The 24,560-nt window shown below is 37.1% G+C and overlaps 1 long non-coding RNA gene across 2 annotated transcripts in view; it reads right to left on the bottom strand.

Annotated features, from left to right (window-relative positions):
• LOC140323370 (uncharacterized) overlaps positions 1-24,560 on the bottom strand; it is a 255,216-nt gene that overhangs the window by 124,577 nt on the left and 106,079 nt on the right. The gene's annotated exons all lie outside the window — the stretch shown is intronic.

Raw genomic sequence — 24,560 nt, 5'->3', positions numbered from 1 at the left:
AACGCAGCTCCGTACATTAAATAGGGGTTGCAAATGATAGACAGATGCAAACAGTGACACAGGAGGAGGAGAGGTCCCTGCCCCAAAGAGCTTACAATCTAGGAGGTGGGGGGAGTAGGACACAATAGGAGCGGAGATATGGAGTGGATCAGATCTTTTCTAAAAACAATACTCTTGCAGTATGACCTACATTGCCTATTCATGTTTACAGTGAATTCCATGCTACTTGTTCGGTTTGGCATTTAGTGGATGCTGTCCCTTTGTTTTCTATTCTGTGTATGTTTGACTCAATATGACATACTCAGGGAAAATAAGTAGGTGTCCAGGCATGCATTGGGACTATTAGTAGCTCCGGTATGTATTGATATGAAATTTAGCAGATTTTTTGCTGTTGTGTTTTTGATGAATTAGGAAGGGTTAAAGTTTGTACCCCCTCTGACTAGATTGACCCCTTTATTTGTCCAACTTTTAGTATTGTTATCAAAGCAAGAGGTAAGGAAAATATCTCCAATGGGGACGCCTATTCCTATGACAAGGTTCTGGCATATTGGTCCTTAGGATGAACAATATACACCCACAGCAAAAAATGGGACTTCAATGAAAGTAAAATTGCCCTTTAAGGTGGTTTTTAAAGATACAATTGGTTTTAAGAGTCTCCTGAACAGCAGGACATATCATCTTTCAGCTATCCTGGACTTGTCCCTTTTAGAAATAATTCATGATTAGGCATACTTTTAAAAAAAGTTGTCAATGGAAAAAAAAAACTACACAAAAAAGGAAAAAAAAATACAAATGACAAGTGAAACCTAGAAAATTATCAATACTGCTGCAAAATCACTGTCACAGAAATGACTACACTCCTCTCCATGAACCAATAATGTAAGTCATGATTTTGCTGGTTGGTATCTAATGTAGAAGGAATGTTTTTCACTTTTTTTCACATATACATTTTTTGTTGATAAAACATATCTAAAAATAAGAGCATGTGAACCATAAATGTTAAAAAAAAACTTGTGGCATGAAAAGGTGAAGTTTTATTTTATATTGAAGCTGTATTAGGTCGTGTATATTAGCTTGGCCATGCATCTCGCACCTGCTATAAATTCTACATGTTCCTCCAGCAGTATCAGAGCAGCACAAAAGCCTCAAAGTCCTAGTAACTGTCTCCACAGAAACATTGGACTGTGGAATTCATATCCCTTTATAAAAAGGCTTGATGTATCAAGATGCTTGAATAGGAATCAATGCATTTTAAACTATGCATTTACATTTGTCTGTGTATAGATGTCTGTGTGTTTTGTGTATACTTTAATTTCTATTTCAAATCGATAGAATTTGTACCTGAAATACAATGTATTAAAGTGTATTATTAACCAAAACTTTTTTCCTAGTTTGGATAGAGTACGGTAGGGTGAGAACCCCTGTCAGGTTTTTTATTTTGGTATTGGGGCTTGATTAAAGAGAGATTTACTTTCATATCTTGTTCTACTGACACTTAACCAAAATTAAGTTACCTCAATATAACACATTTTTAGGAGCTTTTTAAATTTTAGTTTTGCTGTAGGAAAGTCTTTTTGTGATCCCAAATTAATATCTACTTCTAAGCAAAATGCCATATGCACCCTGCTCCATCCACCCATCAGTGACTTGGCAACCTGCCTGCCTTCCAAGTCTAATGTCACCTCAAAGCAGAAAGAGGGGAGAGCAGAGTGCTGAGACCCCACTTGAATGACTTCACAATTCTCTAATGAACTTTAAATTCCAGCCTTCCCTTTAGTCTTAGGCATTGATACAGGTTCCTCTCTTTAATTGCTATGTCTGATTTCACTGCACACAATGAGCTTCTCGTAGTGTACATTATAAGCTGCAGCAAATCAGATACAGATTCAGGCCTCCTGGGATGTGTGATGTATGTATCTCAAGAGGCTTTGCACTCTCATTTAGTCTCAAGACAGAAAGGAGAGGCGCTTCACTCTTAAAAAAAAAAAAGTTAAAAAAAGTTAGGAGCAGTTAAACAATATTTGTACTTATATATATAAAAGGGTTGTCTACCTTTTTATGTAAAGTAAACATTTGAGTTTAGGTCCGCTTTAACAGATCAAACTTTAAGGATAAAATGCTTTATAAGCCGTCCCCACAAAAGTTGTCCACGTTGTAGTTTTCTCTTGTTCTGGGGACAACTATAAAATGTGCCCTCACTATAGTTTTCCCCTTGAAGGCTATTAGGCAGGTGTATGGTCAGAAAGAGATTAAAATATTTTGATGTCAGTTCTCCTCCAGGGAAGCTCATCATGTACTTTATCCTTTTCCATACACGAATGCCAACAGTGACTGGAAAAGGAAACTAAACATGTTTGGAAGACGCAGCCCCCAGTTTGCCTGATCACATGGCTGTTTAGTGGAAAGAGCTTATTTAAAATTGGAGTGGGGAGTCAAACCTCCATCCTTGACAAACAGTCAAATTAAATGTTAAATTGTTAAATGTTCCTATGCTCTTTTGGCGGCTAAACAGACCATAGCTAAGAATTGGAAACAACAGTTAGTTCCTTATCACGAGGTCCTCCTTAGAGTGGATGCAATACTCATCACTTGGCTCCAATACTCTCTATCCAATATGTCTATGTCGACCCTGTCAAATATGTGGTGATTAATATGAACAGCCAGAGTTGTTGATGATGTGCTTTCTGTACTGTACTGTTTCATAGACCTGACCTTTGTTATATATGTTTCTCCTTTCTTTTTTGTTACCCCTGGTTTTCTTTCCCTAATTGTCTAGGGTATGGAGTTCGGTTTGAAATCTGTTCTTGTTTGTAGCATTTCCAATAGAGAAACAAAAGATTGTTTATATTTGTACAACATGAGAAAGATTTGTTTATATGTTATATATTTGCTTAATATTTTCTGTACCCTCTGTATTCCTTTTTGAAAATTTAATAAAAACCTTTCGAAAACAAAAATGGAGTGGGGAAATGAGGCAACACACTCTAAAGGGGTTTGTTCAGGACTGCACAGGTGGTAGAAAAGAGATGTCAGCCTATAAGATTTTAGGAAATATTAACCTGCCATAAAAACATGGAAACACTGGAAAGTAAAACCTCCCTCAAACCTAGGTACCAAGAGACAACTTCTAGAAGCCATTGACTAAATCATATAGTATTTTTTCATTTTTTAAACAAATAAGCATTTTTTGTCCATTTTTTTGCTGCCTGTGTTTAACACAACGATGAGGGGAAATGGCAATTTATTCAGTTGTCCCCAATGGAAGATTCATCCCTTCCGTTTCAGGAACACCCATAAGATCATAATACTTTCACAATTTATCCACAACTTTAAAAAAATAACTTTTGGCTTTAGATGTACTTGAGAAGATTTTTTTCAAGCACCTGTTTCACATCCTACTTATACATGTGCAAGTAACTTGAATATAATACCCAATAACATAGACTATTGGCCTCTCTAATTCTCTGATCACATGTCACCTGTCATTGACCAGTATCTGGGATGCATCAAACCTTTCCAGAGCTCCCTCTACTTTCCTCACAATGGCTCTATTGGGGGCCATGATTGACCTCTACCAAACACCAGGGTCTTAAAAAAAAAGAATCCCCACAAGACTTTGCTTTCCCCCCTTTCGTCTTTGCCTTCGGAACAAATTAGGTTTTGTTTGAGGCTTTAAATATAATTACCACCTTGTGGCCCTGGGCTGTGGAAATATGAACCCCCTTTTTAATACGATAGTAAAATGGCATTCCTATGACATAGTCTTTAATCAAAAACCCTAAATCATTTCCAGTTTGTTGTAAGAGTTCTGCTGGCTAGTAAAGTTTCATTGAGGTAAATTCAAACAGTGTGTTCACCCCATTGAAGAGCAGGGCCGCCCCTTACCCCCACCACACATGCACAGGCTAACATGGACCATCTGTAGCAGGGCGCCTTCGTACCACACAACATTCTTATATCGTTCTTCTGTAAAAGGGTTGCTGAATATTTCAGCCCTACCTATGAACAGGCCATACAACAAAAATGAGCTGTATGTTGACCTTACCCTGCCACAATGTGATAACACAACAGGCTCAATTCCCAAAACTAATACACAAATATACAGCTTCTAATGTTCAGAAAAAATATGGAGTTCAAAGAGAGATTATACATTACAATCACTTGGCTATAATAAAGATCCTTTTTTCCAGTGCTAAAACATGGCAAATGTTTTCCTTCATTTAATGACAAGTATTTTAATGACAAATAATTTTAATATTCAAAGCTATAGGTTTATAGTACAAAAATAAGGAAAGCGGTTGTCCCTTCCACAGGACATGACAGCCTTAGGGAGGTTCTAACCCTCCTCCAAAATATGAGGCAGTTTGTGTCCACACTAGAGAAATGTACAGGCATTTTCTTTCCCTTAACCATGGCTGGCCAATTGACATTGGAGCAGCATTGCCACTTGGCAAAAAGTTTTTCAAACCGCGACTGCAGTTCAGCGTGAGTTTGAGAAGCTTTAGGACCGTCACACTGCTCACATGTGTAACACAATTCACGCTATCCATGGCAAGTTTTTCGCAACAGGATCTGTTCTTGACAAACCACGCAGTGAAAGGCCTGCTACTACCATCACTGATGAAAACACTGAACTCCTGGAGCAGGCATTTGCACAAAGCCAGGGAAAGTCTATCCAGAGGGCTCCACTGGAACTCAGCATCAAGAAAAGCTTGATTCAGTAATGCCGGGTATCCTGGCATACCCTTGACTTGACTATTTTATTGCAGAAGGGACATCACTCAAATCATAACCTAAACAGGGTAATCGCTCTCCCCATGTGACATCACTTTGCTTTGTGATTGGATCAGTGCTGTTAAATTGAGTCAGTCTCTATTGAGTTTCTCCATGACCAAAGTACAAAGCATTAAGTGGAGGCTGACACCAAAATCCAATATTTAAATGTTTACACTATTATATAAAATAATGAATATTTTTATATATTATTAAATCCACATCTGTGATTATTTTTATCTTTTTTATCTGCCTAGAGTTCCATATTGACCATCACATATAGTTATATATTATTATAGTATCTGATTTACAACTAGCACCAACAATAGATAGTGTTCCGCTGGTGAAAGCTGCTGTCATTGCAAACATTAATCTCCTCTGGATTGTGGTATGTGTAGCATGAGAAGGTTATGAGTGAATGAAGGTATGTCTGATTGATGACATTTTTACTGCAATTCTATGTTTTTTGATTGGTATGACCATTCAGGTTCACTGGTGACAATTTCCTCTCCTATCCTCCCTTTCTTGCGCTTCACGCTTTGCTGGAGAACAAAGTTATGCTCCTGGGAACTAGCCATGTTTAGACTGTGGCAGACATGCTAATGGTACAGTATGTTCAGGCAATACATCGGAAATCGCAGTCTAAACTAAATCTGTCATTAGGGGAAAGTGCAGGTGATTTAAAATTAAAGCGGAACTAAACCCTTGCTTTATATTATTGTGATCAGACAGGTTCTTTACTGCCGATAAAAATAATCTCTATTGCAATAAAATACCCTTACCTTCCTGATCACAATTTTAAATACACTTACCTGTCCCCGGTATGTCACATGTGCACCCATCTTGCTCTCTTGTCTCGGATTCCGATCTTTTTGATTGTCTGGGCTAGGTTCACTAGCTGCACATGAACAAGAATATAGCAATCAGGAAACGATGCATGTTTTACTGCAAGGGAAATTGCTCATCACCTGCATTAATGAACCTGCCTGATCACAATATATATATATTTATATATCCATTTTTAATTATTAGATTATAATTTTGCATTGTAAATGTGCATTACTGCTCTCACTGTGAGATTGCCAGCCAGAACTGACTAACTGCATATTACAGAATTCTGTTATCTCAGCAAATTAGAGAAGCTTACTGACTGCACTGAAGGTGTCTACAAACTAGAGATCATTTACAAATATATGTATGTAAGCCATGGAAATATACTGTAACAAGCCTACCAAACTGGGGAAACCACGTGAAATATTACTTTTGGGGAAAACATTATAATCATAACCTAATAAAAAGGAAATATAATTAAAAATAATATATGGTGGCTTTGCACTAATTTGAGGTTTTTTTTATCATGGTTTTATTTTTTAGACTAATAATAATGATGTTGTACGTTAATATTTTGTATTTTACCCAGCAGGTGAGGGTATTGAGCTCTTTTTATTTCCTGTTATCTCCTAACAACCTGTTGAAAAAAGCCTATTATTTACAGTACTCAATAGCTCAAGCTCCTATTTATACACTGAATAAGACCATTGCAATCATATGTTTCAGTCACATTTTCTTTTCAATCAGAAAAAGACAGCTTTTAAGCAGCCTAAATCTATGTAGTCTCTTTGACTAACCCACGGTGCTTTGTGAATTCTTTATCACATCAAATATTAATTTACATTAAAAAGTTTATAAAAAAAACAAAAATGAATGATTCATTGAAATAATATTCTCACAAAACCATCATAATGTGTGCATTGTGTCTTCTGATTTTATGTTAGTGACAGAAGATGTGCAAAGACTCTCTAAAAGGGGTCCCAGACAGTGGAAACCTCTTGGCTTTCTAAACCCTTTCCTACTTTTCTAACTAATAAAAGTTTTGGCTGCAGATGGGCTTTTAATGAACCGTGTTTAGAATTTCCCATTTAATCATGTTCACCAAAAAAACATTTTTTTTCCACTGAGTACATATAAAATATTGAATGTTATTTCATATATAGATTTTCAGTTGGTAGGGGGCGATCTAAACCCCCTTTTTCATTACTTTATTCTTTACCTGCTATGCTTACAAAGGCCTGTTTACAGAATGCATAAAGATATTCAGTTAGAGGGAAGCATTTTAAAAGCAAGCATTTATAAAGCTTCTGCAATATAATGGTATATTTAAAAAATATACATTTTTAACAAATAATCTATGTATGTATAGAACAAAACAATAATAAAAAAAAACTCTGAACAAAATAATAAATAGCCCAGTGCTAAATACATATTTTGGAACCAGCCAAAGGATTTGTATTTTTCCTAATCTAGTCCCAAGATTTACACTACTCTTCCATGCAGCACAGCCCAATCTGGTAGGGACCTGATTTTCTCTGCTGCAGTTAGTTAAGACTTACAGGTCTTATCACTTCCTGCAACCATTGAATGCACAGTAAACAGAGAAGTGGCACACAGATGAGAGCATCTCTTATCAGTATGGCATTTCGTAGCATAAAGTACTACTGCATAAATGAATGTCTCTTTGTTCTCGTTCACCTTTTCCCAGTCTAAGCTCTATGTATCAAAGGCCACTATCAAGTCAAATTCAGGTTTTTTTCACTACTTGCATTAAAAAAACATTGAATTAAATATTATTGAAACCAGGTCTGCGTGTTTTATATCTGCCTGAAGTTCAGATTTAAAATAAAATAAAAACCCAAAACCCTAATAGTTTTTCTTTTAACCAATGTATTTTAAAATCTGAAAGCTACAGGTGTTTCAGGTAATATATGACCTGCGCTTACAGCGAAAATGCTGGTTTCTGAAAGTCTTCATTAAAATTTGACTTTGCCATTAAGTAAATATTACTGACTTGTGTAAGCTCATTAAAACTCTGTTCATTCAGTGGAATATGAATTCCGGTAATATATGAATGAGATCATAGATTATTCTCTGTTATCACTGGTCTCTCCCGGTATATTGCTGCTGGTTTAAATTCAGTCCATATGTGTCCTGTCTGCCCCATCTCACTGCGTTTCTCCAGTTCTGCTTAAAATGCCCCATTATTATGAAGAATTGTTATTCATGAAATCTGTCATTCTTACTTTTAAAAGCTGTATTCTGTTTGCAGGATTTACTTTTAATTAATAATACATATGTGACCTAGATTGTACCGTACTGCAAAGCGGAGGATGAAATGAGAGCTATGCAGATTTGAGAACAGGAAAAACCATTTTAAAGTGTATCTAAACCCACATGTAGCATATTGTAGCTTTTTATCTATGTATCCTGCTAGTAGAACGCTTCCTGTCTTAGGGTGGCAACGCTCACTTACTGTACTGTATCTGTAGAGAAGTGGCATTGTTGCCCTCAGACTAAGAAACACCCCACTCACCCCATCTCCATAACATAGCAGAGAAATGTTATGTAGTTCACTGTGAGAACTGAGAAGAGCTGAAAACAATGTGTCAGGTTGTGTGTGTCTTTTATATCTGTCTGAAGTTGGGATTTAAAGAACAGCTATCATACAAATGTAGCAATTGGATAGATACTTGTGACTAAAGCTGCGTACACACTTGCAATAATAATCGTTGGAAACGAACGACAAACGACCGATCGGCCGAAAATCGTTCACAAAAAAGATGCACAACGACTGACCAACGACGCTGATGAAAGAGGATTGTCGTTGGAAATGATTGGCCGACGATCGTTCACTATCTATCGTGTGGTTCAGTGATCGTGCATGTTTCTGCAATACACTTTCTCCTTTACATGTCGCTCCCCGCATCATTCAAACGATTGGTGGATTATATTTGAATGATTGTATCGTTACAGCATGTACAGGATTGTGCACAATACGATCGTTCAAATATAATCGTGCATAATCGTTGATTGGTCGTAATCGTTTGTTTTCTAACAATAATTATTGGAAGTGTGTACCTAGCTTAACACATATATTTAGATGCCCTTTTTTTTATTACGTCTACTCTGCTGCTCTACATACATAAAATTGGTGCCAAAAATGTAGATATTGTTTTCTTGCATCCCTGAAAGTACATGCCATATATTGTTCTCCTACAGTATATCTTGAGTTCCATCTAGTGTCAATAATGTAAAAAAATATATATTTTCTGTCTCAATGACATATTCCTTCTTCCTGTCACTCTAAACATATGCATTCAATTAGTCCCCATAAATACTGTACACCTGCTTATGCATAATGCATGTGGCTACAATTCATGCTCCATTCAGAATGTCTTGTCTTTGTAGCCACCCCACTGTGCTGTAAGACTACAAGTAAAAACACACACATCAAGGATAAATAAGGAATCATTAGACATGTAGTTTTCTTTTAAGAAGGAAGATGACATTGTAGAAGCTTTGCTACCCTCTGGTGTTCAGCCAGAAACTTTGAGAACCACCAGCTGCCTCTACACAGGCTGCCTACTTAAACTAAAGTCCTAATGTGAGACCAGAGATCCTATCTGTGTCCCTGTAAGTAAGATTCAATGATTATTAGGGCAAAATATGATTTTAAAAAATCTAAATTTTACAGAAATGATAGGAAAGATTCCAAATGGGGTATCTGTTCAGTAGATGTCTAAGAGAATTTTTCTTCAGTTTGAAGATGTATTTATTCAGGGTTGTATTGGCACTAAAGAATCCAGCAGTCCAAGAAATTAAAAAATATACCTGCTGCAATACTGTCTAGCAATGTAGTGCTGGTCTACTTCTGGGCTGAATAATGCCCATCTTCATTCAACTATCCAATTATTTCCTATGAGTCCAGGTACAGCCCCGGTTGGAGTGTAATCACACTGTCCTGAACTCAGAGTACCCCCGAACAAATGAACTCTAGCTATTGCCAAAAAAAAGAGAAGGGACTTATTATGTCATGTGAATGATCTGGATTTGAGTTATGCACAGGAATTAAATAAAAAAAATAAAACAAATAGGTGGGGGTCACAAAAATGCTGGAGTTGGGTTTTAGCCAATTCCCACACACAATTAAGAAATGGCTTTGGGTATACATTACCTTACTTTACCTGTGAAAGTATGAATGTGTGTGCGTGAGTTTTGGCATTTGCTTGTCATGAGTTCCTGACTTCCACTGGCATTTACTTTTTATTAAAGGGTTATTAACTATTGATAGACGCTATCAGGGCTGAGATAATAAAGTGTTGATATGGGTACATTCACAATCATTGTTCAGCTATCTGTTTGATTGGAATTCAGTGCTTGTGAAAATGGAATGTTCTAATCAGAGACTTGACATAGGAATTCTTCAATACCATTCAGGGGAAAACCTACATCCCAAATATTGAGATATGAAAAGTGATTAAAAGAGCTGCGTTGCTAGGAGAAGCAGGATACACAGGTGATTCTAAGGAAACTCTTATAGCTGAGACAATAGAGGCTTTGTTCAATGGCATTCTACTGCAAAGAGTAGATTTAAAACCCGCACTAAATGCCATATAGTTTGTTAAAGCACTGATTATTATAAAAAATGACATTTATTTTAAACTGTTTTCCTTTTTTACTTTGGTTCACCTAGGTGCTGCTGATCTGTTATAGCTTATTTGCAGACACTGATTTATTAAAGCTCTCCAGGCTGGAGAGGATACACTTTTATCAGTGAAGCTGGGTGATCCAGCAAACCTGGAAAGGATCTTGTCCGGAATTGAAAACATTTGCTAACAAATCACAAATGACTTTAAGTAAATCCATTCCAGGTTTGCTGGATCACCCAGCTTTATTGATGAAAGTGTAACTTTACCAGCCTTTAAGAGCTTTAATAAATCAGACCCTTTTTGCCAACATACATTTTAGGGTTGGCTGCATTACTTTTTAGGTCTGTTTACTGATGGTGAACCCAGTGGGTTATGTCTGCATAATGTGTACTGAAATGGTCACTTATAGTTGGTATAAGAAGTCCCTGTGCAAGGTTGACAACAAAGGAGTGCAATAGGAACCCCTGGTCACGTAGCAGCAGTCTGCCACACCTGGGTGCATAGCAGCAGTTTGCCAATCCTGGGTGCATTGCATGTTTCCATGTGCTTCTCCCAGGTACATATGTGAAAGGGGCCTGCAGATGTGAAAGGGGTCTTAAGAGTGAGCTTTCCTTTGCAGTTAAACATGGGAGCACACTGGTCAGATTTTTTTAAAGTTATTTGTTGGATCATCTAGAAAAAAATAGTCATACAGTTCTTGATTTGCTAATTTTGCACAAATAGCAACAAAAGTCATCAGCTCCTAAGTGAATCTTAGGTACACTAAGTTCATGAAAAGAACGTAAATGCTCAGATCCCTGATCCAGAGGAAGGCAAAAAAACTAGTAGGTGTGACCATATAAATAAAATTTGTGAAACAAAATAGATTTCACCTGATGTGGCAAAATCCATGCCATTGCACATGACAAAGATTAGGGAGTTACTAATATATATATAATTGTTGGCTGGGCATACTCCTTCGAGGAGGAGTTTAAAATAAAGTTAAGCAGTCTGTTAAATTATGACAACAAAATAGGTACTTTGCGGAAGAAAAAATATATACATATGTACATTTTGCCTTCTTTGCTTGTGCATCTTGTTAACAGCTGTTTAAAAATGAGCTCCAGGCAATACTGACTCATTGAGGATGCAATGTTGTTACGAAAACACTTAACTAACGTTAGCAAATTCATTCAGATTACCTTCACTTCGATATAGTTACATAGTAACATAGTAGGTCAGGTTGAAAAAAAGACATAGGTCCATCAAGTTCAACCACCAAGGAAATAAACATATCCCATATATGATATATGATATAATTTCCTATGGGCCACTGCAGCTAGGTTCAACAGTTCTTCAAAAAAAGCCTGATGAAGTTGCACCACTGTGTGCTGTGCAACCTCCCTCTCTCAGATATAAATCTGTCCTCATTCAGGGCTTCTGGGGTGGAACAAGATTGTGTATATTTTCTGTATTATAAGGGTTGTAAATGGAACAGAGAGATCTAGAGTGTAAAGATATGTACATTGTCCTGTGGGTTGAGTTAGGATTATTTTGATACCCTGGTCATATTAATTGTATTTTTGGAAAGTAACTGTTACTGGAATGTGCTCAACATTTAGGTTGGGATAAAAGCATTATGTATGTGGTTGTATGCTGAAAATCACCCTTCCTCCTATTTTCCTATCTCACCCACTGTACCTGCACACCAATTCTCTTAAATCTTACTAGTAATTTCCAGATATCAGCTGTGAAAATTCAGTGTAAAAATCAACTTTTGAAAATGGAGCAGAGATGCAGATTGCTCTTGTCTGTCTGGATATAATTTATCATCATAACTCCTTAACCAACTGACTAGATATTTTTTTTTTCTGTTGACTGACAGCTCATTGTCATATTGATTCAATTTGTTTCAAATACGTTTTCATCAATAAGGGGTAATTTTTTTTTTATTTTAAGAACTGGCATTATATATTTTTCAAGTACATGCATGCTAAGTAAAGTGAAAGCGTAATATGTGCATGTATTTATTTCTTCTCAGACAGCTCACAGCATTACCCTATGTAATCACTTTCCACTTCAGAAAAGCAAAACTATCTTTACTTAGGTACCATCTGGGGTCAGCATCTAATTTCAGGACTGTGACAGTGCCTCACAGTCATATAAATCCTGATGACTTGTACAGTTCTTGGTTGTATTCACAAATATCCAACACACATTAGCATTTGGTTTCCTTGTTGCACTGCGCTTCTTATCACAATAAAAATATAGTGGTCATCTTAAGCCCAGAAATCATAACTAAACATATTACATTCTCAATGTGGCTGCTTATCCTACAATTTATTTTATTTAAATTATATATTGTATTAGGTGATATAATTTGAATAAATCCGTTTCAGTCTGCAGTATGCATATTTCAGGAAAAAGAGCCGGCTGAGAGCAAACACACATATAATATATGTACATAGTTTCTCACATGACTGGCTGGTTAGGTATGTTAGCACTTTGCAGCTCTGGAACGTAATCTTGAATGAACTTGTCTTCATCATGGTCTATTTCTGTGTGCACCAACAAGCAGTGCCTTTTCCTCCGGGTCATGCGTTATCTACACTGGAATTCTGCCGCTAAACAATGTTTATCAAGCAATGAACAGCAAGCATCAGTGTGTTTCTGAGAATATTACATTTCACTGTAAAACACCTGCTATTAAGATAATTTTACCTCACTTTGCTGGGTTTAGTTCCCAGGCTTCATTTCAAGGCTTCCCAATCTAGAAATGCCGTATACTAGTCACTTGCTGTGAACAAGGAAAGGTTTAGGGATTACAAATGATCTTCTGTAATCTACCAAACTACCCCCATGTAATGGGTTTGTATAACGGAAGACCTATATGTAACCCAAATCCGGAGAACAGGTGGAGCTACAACCATGGCTCCCTCCATGAACACAGTGAATGAGTAAGTGGGTTGTTCTAGATGCTGGTTCAACAAATTAACAATAAAATAGGTAAATAATACACACACACACAAACCTATATATGGCACGGTGGTTCAAATCTTCCCAGGACACATGCATTGTTCTCCCTATGCTTGCATGTGTTTCCTGGGTACTATGGTTTCCAAATGCCAACAACTAAAACAATTTAATATATAAATATACCAAAGAAAACCTAATAAGTCTTTCAAAATATAATATTAAAATGTGGGTAGCCAAATATGTTAAAAAGCTGTCCCTATCTACAATAAAGCACCTGCCTGTTGCATTTTTGTAATTTAAATCTTTAGTTCAGCTTTACCATTACATGCTGCAATGGCATATTTGGTTTAGGCATCCAGATTTCAATTAACTCTGGTCACAGAAGATTTGAATTACTCTTCTACTACACCTGAGATGATGATCAATTAAACAAGTTATGTTAAATTGTAAGGTACCTTTTGCAGCCTACAAAAAAAAAAAAAAAAAGTATCACACACTCTCATACATTAATAATGGAGATTCATGAACTTCAAATCTAATAAACCGGTAATCCAGTAAGCAGCCATGGAGCTAAATATCTTGATCTTATTAAGATACAACTTTTCAAAAGTGGTATAAGAGCTAAGTTTAGTTTTTTTAGTTAATTTTAAGAGTGGTAATCATAAACTAATTTCAGATGAATAAAAATGTCCAAAATGTCCACACTTTGCCCATTAAAGGCAATGCATCAGGTTCAGTCGTTCCACTCCATACCTTTGATTTTTGGGGTTCCAGGAAATCAGGAAATATACTGAGCTGGTATAATATATATATTATATATTTAGTTTGTAAATTGCTATGGTATCCCAGATGCATTAAAATATATTGGTAAATAAAATCACAAACAGAAGTGGCATATCACACACAAATAAATCTGATCACTGACTATTTCTATCACTAATCTTTGTTGTAGTTTTTTTTTTAGACTAGTAACTACAAATATGTTGAAATGCAGAAACATTTTTCTCTTTTTTCTAACTTGAATTCTTCTTTTGAAAAAAGTTAGCAAACTCCGCTTGACAACACAAAGGAATTTTCCCATGGATAAGCTAAAAGCTGACTCACATGAAGACTTGCCCAAAGTGGTCATGCCCTCTAAGCAAATAACATAGGCATGAGGAAAGCTACAAGTTAGACCAACAGCAGTTTTAGAATTCCTCAGACCCAGCCTAACAGGTAGATGTTCATTGGCTAACAACAGGGTCAGCTCCCTCCGGTCTAGCCAATCTCATGGTCTATTTGCTCAAGTCTCAGGTCTGAGAATTAGTGAGAGCTGTCACAGCATGTTATAAACATATTTCCTGTGCTGTACAATGGGAAGCAGTGTCACTGCTGTTTGCTTAGGCAGGTATGAGTTCTGCAGAGCAGTAATACCTCTCAAAGTCCACCAGAAGATTAATGCATTGTAATGAGAAAAAGCCAACAATGTTAAAGGGGAATTCCTGCTTTGTACCACGTTTTTGAAATTTATTGTATACACTGTTAAAGATAAATTGTTTTCTTTAATATTTTAATGATATTTTATAATATATCTGAAGGAGTTTATTTAAGGGGCAGTAATATCAGTCATCTCTAGCATGAAAAAAACACCACTAATCTATGACTGTTTCCTGAAGCATGCCTCCAATGAAGATATTTGTTGAATGAAATTGTGGTGTGACAGAGTCTCTTTAACAACTGTTGGTGAATTTACAGGGTTGCAGCAGGGCTTTGCATAGTGGTGGACCAAAAAAAATCGGTAAGCTTAGCACATAGAGAGTGTCCAGCATAGGATTAGTAGAGAATTATTTTTTCTCTATAGGTTTTTCTGTATTTAGGCGATTCTTTCTTTACCTATATTTTAGAAACCATCTTATGCACAGTACAGAAAAGGTGCAGTTGTCAATCACAACACATGTCAAAGACAGCACCATCCACCCTGAAAGTTTAGTAATTGACCTTTGAGCATTTTGCAAATTCAAATCTGCAAATTGGTAACAATACTGCATAGTCTAGGAAAAGAACAAGTGCATTGGAAGCAGTTGATGATGCAGATTATGAAGCACAATTGTACAGGTTTAATAAAATTTAGTGAATAGAAAGGTTCAGTTTTATTAAAATCTGTCATTGAAAGTACAGGTCAGGTCCACTTTTAGTAGTGAGTGTATGAGTTATGCATTTGTATTGAACCTACAGCCTCAGAAAAAAAGCCAGTTAATCCTTGGTCTCCTGGGGACGTGATCTGTCTTTTTCTTTTTTTTAGTACAATTTGTTTATGTATCATCATTCATGTATAAATTATTTATTTCAAGGTGTTGAATATTGCGTGGGCACAAGTGGCTGTGGTCGCACAAACTGAAACTGACTTAAAGAAGCATGCAAATGGAAACAAATTAAAGAGGACACTGGAAGCTATGCCCAAAAAAGACAAGCATTGGGCAAAGAACTAGTCACCAGTACCAGTATAGTAGTCGCCAACTTTTTTATTTCAAAATAGATAGAATAGATAAGGGTAAAACCAGCATATTTTTACTTTCTGTGTCCCCTTGGAAAGGGTAAACTTTCTGTCCCAGGAAAATACAACAGAAAGTGAGACAAAACCTCTCTACAGCAAGGAATATGACCCTATTAGTTGTCCCCACAACAGGTTTAACATTTAAAAAGTGGTCACTAGTACAGATGGAAAAGATAAATCTGACTATAGGGGAGCAAAGAAAAAAAAACAGACACAGGTTCTTTTCCTTACCTATGTTTTTCAACAAGTGAAGGGCCTGGAAAATGGCCACTAGAAGCAGGGTAGATCAACCACTACAATTATTATTATTATTATTTCAGTCCGCTAAACAACTGCTACAAAAAAATATCAGCTACCCAGGTGGTGAATTGTATTCGGAAAGTCAGCTGACCTATATATGTCCTAAATAAATAGAAGCAGTAAAGCACAGCTCTTGTGTAGCACTGTAAAGTAGAAAGAAGAGTCTAGAGTGTAATGTAATAGTAATGATCAAATATATTTTACCATATATATAATTATTATCACACAGTATTAATATAGAGCTGACATAATATGCAGTACTTTATAAAGTCCATAGTCATGTCACTAGCTGTCCCTCAAAGGGGCTCACAATCAAATATCTCTACCATAGTCATATGTTATTGTTTATGTATGTTAGTCTTTAAAACAGCCTAAGGTCAATTTTGTGGGGAAGACAATGAAAAGATCTCCATGTTTTTGGAATGTGTGAGGAAATCGGAGTACATAGAGGAATACCCAAACAAAAACAAAACAAACCTGTAAACTCCATGCAGATGGTGTCCTGGTCTTAAATCAAACCTGGGACCTAGCTCGCTGCATTGACATCCATATATATTTATAAATGCAACTTCTCCTTTATATGTATATATACATTTATTTACACATTTTACAAAGAAATATGTTTTGTTTTTAAAATAGTAACACAAAGTGAGAAGATAATTTTATTATCATTGTAAAACATGTACATGTGGGAGAAGGTGGTAGTCCAATAACCATGAAGTTGTAATTCCATGCAAGCCTGGTAATTAATGGCATTTTCACATGTCAGATTCAGAGACGCAGAGAAAATAGACATTTTCTGTTTGGTTTCCCTTGCACAATCTCATTGGAAACAGTGTGCCCCACTTTCCATTGCGTGCACACAGCACCTGGCGGTTGCATCATTGCAGAAGCAAGTAATAATTAAACCTGTAGGAATCTGCTGTTTCTTTCAGGTAGCTGACATTCTGGAGGTTAATACCTGGATATCTGAATCAGGCTGACCTAGACCTGTGTCACATGCAGGTCACATCAACGGTGATGTCAGATGACCACACAATTCATTTCAGTGACAAGCAATTACAAAGAACCAAAAAGAGAATATAAAGAGCACAATTTTTCAGTGCCTCCTTTTTGTGCATACCTAAACTAGGTTAGCTGGGACCTTCTGCGGAACTATAAGTCCAATCAGGCAGGCAGTGAAGGGTCACTGGAACTGGTAAGTGGTCAAACAGAAGAAGGCTTTACCAGCTATAATTTGCTAAACATGAAAATTGCACATAGGCCTAAATCATGAGCTTAAAAAAAACAAAAAAAAAAATATTTTGGTTTTACATATGCTTTACATTGGAATTGGTTAATAGTAAATTTAAAGACTTTTTTATTTTGAAAGCAGTGGTGGAGGTGTCAGATTTTCATTTCTTTCCATGTCCACACTAAGGAGATCTCTATTAGTCTCTATTGTCATTGCTGCCAGGACTTAAATGAGGAAAAATCTAGCATTTTCACTTGTCTCCAGAATTGAAATAGTTGAGAAATGCTCCAATGTTTTTTGACAAGGAAAAGGTTATTCTTCTCACTTTGGAGACTATGGCCCTGATTTATGAAAGCTCTCCAAGGCTGGAGAGAATACACTTTCAGAAGTGAACTGGGTGATCCAGAAAACATGGAATGGATTTTTAAAAATCATTTGCTATTTGTTAGCAAATGTTTTGATTTATGGACCAGATCCATTCCAGGTTTGCTCGATCACCCAGCTTCACTGATGAAAGTGTATTCTCTCCAGCCTTGGAGAGCTTTCATAAGTCAGGGTCTTTGCCTCTGACTTCCCGTGGTGTCTCCCCAATGTGAGATGCAGATAGTAGAGAGGAAGGCATAGGTGGAACAGTATAGCAACACCTGTAGTGTTATATGGCCCTAAGGAGAATATCACTTATTAACAGGCATGTAATCTCTGAACCTGCTCAACATTCTTTATTCTGTTAGTATCTTACAGACCAAATGAAGAAGGTTTATTCTGTTAGCTAGGGAGTGACTTCCATGTGATAGAATTACATCAGATCCACAGTAATTCTGCTGCTGCTGAGGTGGCATCAGTGGGAAAATCACCAATGTGAAAAATGGGGACACCAACCTAGAGGAATTGTCATAAGAATATATAGAGATTGTGCTCCAGAGAATGTGCACATTCATTTGGTGTCTTTTTTCGTGCAGCCCAATTATAAATTAAAAACAATTACTCATTTTTTGCCTGGGTTGATGTGTTTAAAGTAAAGCCTTCAGGTTCCTGGGGTCCGTTTGCACCTTTCTTGGTTTTGGAATAAACTAGTCCCATCCTGCAATGGAAGGCACAACTTGAGGATGAAGGGGGCCCTTTCCTGGGCCAAGAAACAGACATGAACTTTACAGCAAAAGAGGAAGCAGAAATGTGTTTGTTCCTGTAAAGGGATAATGTAAACTTGATCATCACATAGCTGAAGACACATTTGTTGTGATATATGGCTTGGGAAATCTTGTAGATTATATTAGCAGGGCAATAATTGAGGAATTTTCAGCTTGAGCCTCATTTCCAGAGGCTGAAACACATCTCGCAGCATTATTGATGAATAATGATGTTCCCAAACATGCCATGTATGTCCTCATTGTTCCCTCACATCCGGAAAGTTAGAGGAAATTAAAGTGTCATCCAAGCAGTTGCTCTCAGTCATCATTTGCACTCAAACCAGCCTTGGAAATGTAAATCTGACTGATGATACATCAAACATAGGCAGCGAAAGAGTTACATAGCCCAGGCTTCAGGAAGCAGACCACCCACACCCCACGCAAGGAGCTTTGTGACATCTGGCTGCAGTGTTTGACACAAACCTTAGGTTTAGGTAAACTGAGTAATAGTTCTGATTCTGGCACAGTTGCACTGTTTGTTGTATGGCATTTGCAGTTCATGGATTGCTTTAATAGATTGCCGGGTATTACTCTTTAAATTGGGATAAAATCTGGAGGCAGAAAGTAAAATGCCAAAAAATGAAATAAAAAATGACTAGCATTTTACTAGCACATTGGAAGGCTTCCTATTCCACGCCAGCAATAATGTGTCGCCTTTTCTAAGTTCCAGGTCTGTGGTATACGTGGGCAACAATTCCATGCAGCTTATCCAGCTTACAGTCTATGAAAATCCAATACTCTGGGATTCTGACTCCTTCACTGGCTGCCCTGTTTTACTTGTTATGAGCCGATCTCCTAGGTAACTGCCTGTGTAGGCAGATTATGATGTAACAAACATACCATGGGAAACTTATTTGGCTCGATAAACTTGGAATGCCATGAAGAATTTACAGTGGAAGGCTCGTGTCTCACATTTCTCCCACATATTGAAAATCTCCCCAATTTGGCCCCTGGAGCAATCGTTTACACAAGTCCACTTTTAAGCTGCAGTCTGCAGGCCGGGGTTTACAGAAGGAAACAGAATATTATTTGTGATGTGCAGAAAAAACTTCTTGTTTTGCAAAAAGGCTATGTGTAGTATTTATTTTATGTGAGCAAATATAGATACTATGAAGAGCTAAAGCGTGACTCCAACTTCAAATAAATTAGAAAAAAAAAACTTTTGCTGCAAAACTCACCCTGTCTCAGTTGCTGTCTCCGGCAGTAAATCATCTCAGTCAACAGGTGTTGCCACTGTTTGGAGTTGAATAAAGCCCTCCATCACATTTTACTACAGCCACAACTACAAGTATTCACTCCAGCTGTGTGTTTTCCTGGAATGTCACTTAGCAATATTGGGGCACCCATTATGGTATACTTACCTTGCATCTTCCTAATCACTTCCCTAATCACAGAATCAAGCAAAGGGTGTACACTAAGCCACATATACATAACACCCACAGGCAGGAAAAACATAAAGATCTTCTTCACTCTGGGGTTTGTTTTGTATTGTGCGTATCCCCTTTCCCCTTTTACACTAACCTAACCATTCCTTTACCTTCACAGTTGTCTACTTACCAAGAAAGAGATTCCATGTTGGGAAACAGTCTATAAAAAATATTGGGGGTAAGCACTTTAGGACAGAGTCTACGCCTCCTGTGTCATTGTTTGTATCTGTCTGTCCTTTGCAACCCCTGTTTAATGTACAGCGCTATGTAACAAGTTAGCGCTTTATAAATACAGTTTATTATAAGTAATAAAAAATAATAATGGCGCTGTACTGCGCAGGCATGGACAGCCAAAAATGACTTCGGTGAGGGAAAAGAAAACAAATGCCAAATTACAGTCCTTCTAATCTCTGTAAATATGGAACTAAGCAGGAAAAGGTGGGGGGGGGGGGGGGGTGAGTTTAGTATGCAAAGGAAAGGTTGGGACAGAGTGGGCTCATTTTATGGCCCAGACTTTTTTCACAAGTGGTGACAGGGTCATTTGAAAAGAATGTAAGCATACATTCATATTCATATATATCTTATTTTATTTTAATATTATAGAGTTCTTTTTTTCTCCTCAAAGGAATCTCCAGGTATGACTCGTTATGCTCCAGAACCCAGTTAATAAAGTAACAATATATTATATTACTGCATTGTTAACGTTAATTTAATTTAACAATGTACCTGAGCAATGCTTAATAACATTGGCGGGTTTAAGGAGAAAACATTTTTTGGACATACTTAAAACACGTTTTGTAAAACAGGTTTCTGCACGCTGCCTAAGCGCTTTTCTTTGTGGTTCTGCTGAGGTCCCCCTGACCTGAGTCAAGGGTGTGTTTAAAATGTTTTAAGTGAATCCAAAAAACTTGGGGTCACCTGCTGCTTGACAAGCAGGAACACTCACATTGTTTTATTTTTGGTGGAGAATGGGACAGGATTGATCATCATAAATAAGACTCTTGAAAGAAAGTGTTATATTACACCGTGGCAGTATAGAGCCATTGTCGTGCCGCATTGGAGAGTCATTCATGTATACAAGGCAACCAATGCAAAACACTACATAGCTCCCAACTGTCCTTCTTTTGGAGGGCCTGTCTGTCTTTAAATAAGATCTAAACCTTACCTGAAATACACAAAGAACTGTGTATCATCATTATCATCATGTGTTTGTATCTCCATTTATATTTTTTGACTTTATTTGTATCACAGTGCTGCTGATCTTTTGTAGTCTCATTCTGTACCTTCCTGTCTACCTGCACTCATTCCAGCATTGGCTTCACATCATTGCTTTGGACCCACTTTAAAACAATGACAATGTTGGTCAATATCTGTGTAATGTGTGTTGACACAGCTGTTTGTAGTCTCTCTAGAGGCATGTATGATAGATTGACATTCCAGGAGCACAGTTTAAAGACTGGGTCAAAGCCCTGCCGTGGCAAGAGGTGCCTGAGCATGGACCTTTATGGCAGATCACTAGGTATTAGTTTAATAAAAGCTGCAGATGTAATGTGTAAGCTGCAGAAAGAAAAAAAAAAAACAACTTCCTTTACCTTCCCTGACTGAGCCAAATCCTCCGTTATTTGTGTATCACCTGCTCCCCCTTCTAGACACTTCAGTCCACAAAGGCAAAGTTTCAGAAAGACAAAAATAACCAGATGACATTATTAGTTTTAGAGAAAAAAAAAAACTTTTTGGGTTTTTAAAAATTAGTAACCCACTAGACAGAGATGTTATACGATGTACATATATATACAGTTTGGTTTTCACACATTTTTTATCTTTGCCTAAATGATCTCCAAATACAATTGATACGTGAATGGCAGTAAAAGAAACTATTCAAATGAAAAGAAACAAATTCAACTGGTCAAATGCTTGAGCTGATTTATAAATACTGCAAGAATTACCACAGGTATCTTTTGGCAAAAAAAAAAGGTAAAAGACCATGAAACTGCTAACTTTTTCAATAATAGATCCTTCATATGTATTTTTATTTTCATATTTCATATATTTTTATTTTATTATTTTGTTTTTTTCACTGACCCTTGCACCACCCCTGAAAAAAAGTATTAGAATGTAATCTATAAAAACAGACTCTGCTCTATAAAAAGTAAACTTCAGGCAGACCTGAAAGCTACAGATTATGGCAGCTCTGTATACATTAACACATATTTACATGTATATTTAAATAAATGCAAGCAGCCTACCTGGATTTGACCTGGTAACAGACTCGTGCAATTCCATGTACAGGGACTACTAATACTAATAAGGGACATGCATATAGAAGGAAAGAGCAGAGTGACAGAGATGAGCTCATTAGTTTCCTGCGTCTCATTTAACTATCTAGTCACAGATTAGGGAAAGGACAAGATATGCTAGTAAGAGTTAACTGCAGCAGAGAAAAATCAGGTCTCCCGGCCTGCTAAACAGGGCTGTGCCATGTAGCCATAGCAGTATGAATGTCAGGACCGGAGAGACAGAAATACAAATCCTTTGGCAGGTAAAACAGCATATATGCTGAGACTAAGAGAATCAAAACTGCAGCATTATGTATATTTTAACACAATACAAAGGAAACAATATATTATGCTCACATTTAGCTCGATAACCAGGCACAAGTCCTACACCATGCCAAAGTTTCCTGAAAACTGATATAAAAGACATTGGTGTGCACATACTGTTATCTTTATCCTCATTTCACATCTAAGAAAGTATGGCAAGTATGCCGCAGTGTTGAGATTTCATTTTAGTTGAACTTTTATGTGCAGAGATGAAGTAAAGGGCAAACCAGTGTTTTTTTTCACCTGCCCTAAGAATAACAGGTGCCATTAACACATGCAACACTGATCATCTGATCCACAATGCAGGGAGTCAGCAAAGAAACCTATTACTGATTAGCCAGTCAGCTGTGTCTGCGGCCCTCTGTCCTTGCCCCTGTGTACCAACATCACAGGCAGCCGCTTCCCTTCTGCGGGACTTAAAAGTACAGTAGCTATCTTAACTAGGTGGCTTATCGCTGCAGCAGCAATAAGCGAACTATACAAAGCAACAAGGACAGGGTATAAGTAGACTGCAGATAAAAGTGACTACAGACATATCACAAGAACTTTGTAGGGACATTTGGAGGAGACCATCTATAGACGGGGCTGAGTGACAACATTAGTCATTCTGTTATCGCTCATGGGCACTGCGGCGTGTTGTTTCTTGCAATTAGTGATGGAGAGGTTGGTTATTAACTGGTAAAAGGACTATTGGAAAGGAGTGAGTCATAGTTTCCTTGAAAGGATTTACCTAAAGATTTATCCAGTCCCCTGAATAAGGGTTTAAGTTTAACCTACCACTGAACCCCAACCCATTATATGTCTAAATAGCATTATTTTGCATAGCTAACACACTAAGAAAAGTAACTATATTTAAAAAAGTGACAGTTATTTGCAGTTGAATTGGATTTGAAATCAAAGCCACATGGGGATAATAAAGATCCTTATCCTTGTGTAATGCTTTGTGAATTAAGTCTGTTGTGTTTGTTAGAGGGATACATATTAGCTGTCTACTTTATAGAATTTAGAACTGGAATTAGCTACTAGGCAAAGAAAACTGTTTTTTATCATAGCTAGAATCTTACGTGTGTACAGTGCTCGTCGTCCATCGTCCCAAGGACCGTCCTGGCGGATCCACGGACGATGGACAACGAACGATAGTAATGCAAGTAAAGGGGGAGAGCGCGCAGTGGGGTGCCGCTCTGTCGTTCTCCCCCTCCTCTCTCCATAGAGCAGAACGGTGCCTTATGTACAGGACTCGTTCATGCATCGTGCAGTCGTTTGTCGTTGGAAAGGATTGTGAAAGACAATTATTGCATAAGTGCCTAAGACTGGGAGAACTAATTACAGTGCTTAAGACAATGTAGAAAGTGTGCACAAGGTGTAACTGAATTTCTTACATGATTAACAGATATTTCTTTTTATATTATTTTTTATTTTTTTTTTACATTATACACACATAGGTATAATAATAATACCAAAAAAAAATATTTTTAAGGTTGTGTACTTCTTTGTGTAGACATCCAAAAGCCCCAAGACTGTTGACTCATCAAGGTCATTGACTGTCCTGAGATTTACAAAAATTCTAGCAAGTTTAGGGGCACATCGCAAGTGAACAAAAACAAACAAACAAAAAAAAAATACTGCACATACGCATTTAGAATGCTTGCCTTATTTTTGTGTGTCTGCATGCATGTATAAAGGAAGATGATCTCCTACTACTAAAGTTACTTGCTTTGAACAAATATGGAAAATAAGAATTATGGCTTGACTTTCCTCGTCTACAGGCTTGTTCTGGGTCATCAAGGTTGTCAACAATGACAGCTTCTCTATATCTCAGTTCAGGTTACCTTTATTGAATAAATTGGCTTAGTTTTAAAGATGAACTCAGGACATCAACCCTTCCTCACCCTTTGCTCACTTCACATTAACTATTTGCTGAGTTAGTTTTTAAAAAAAAGAATCTGTGGTTATGGAATGTGTCCACTCCTGAGTCTTCTATCTTATTTACTGCCTGGGTGACATCAATATTCTTATCAGAGTTCTCTAGGGGTCCCAAAAGACTGTACGGCATGATGGTGACGACTGA

The sequence above is a fragment of the Pyxicephalus adspersus genome, chromosome 2 (assembly GCF_032062135.1).
Source record: "Pyxicephalus adspersus chromosome 2, UCB_Pads_2.0, whole genome shotgun sequence".
NCBI classification, from domain to species: Eukaryota; Metazoa; Chordata; class Amphibia; order Anura; family Pyxicephalidae; genus Pyxicephalus; species Pyxicephalus adspersus.
This window is presented reverse-complemented; position numbering and strand designations above follow the sequence as displayed.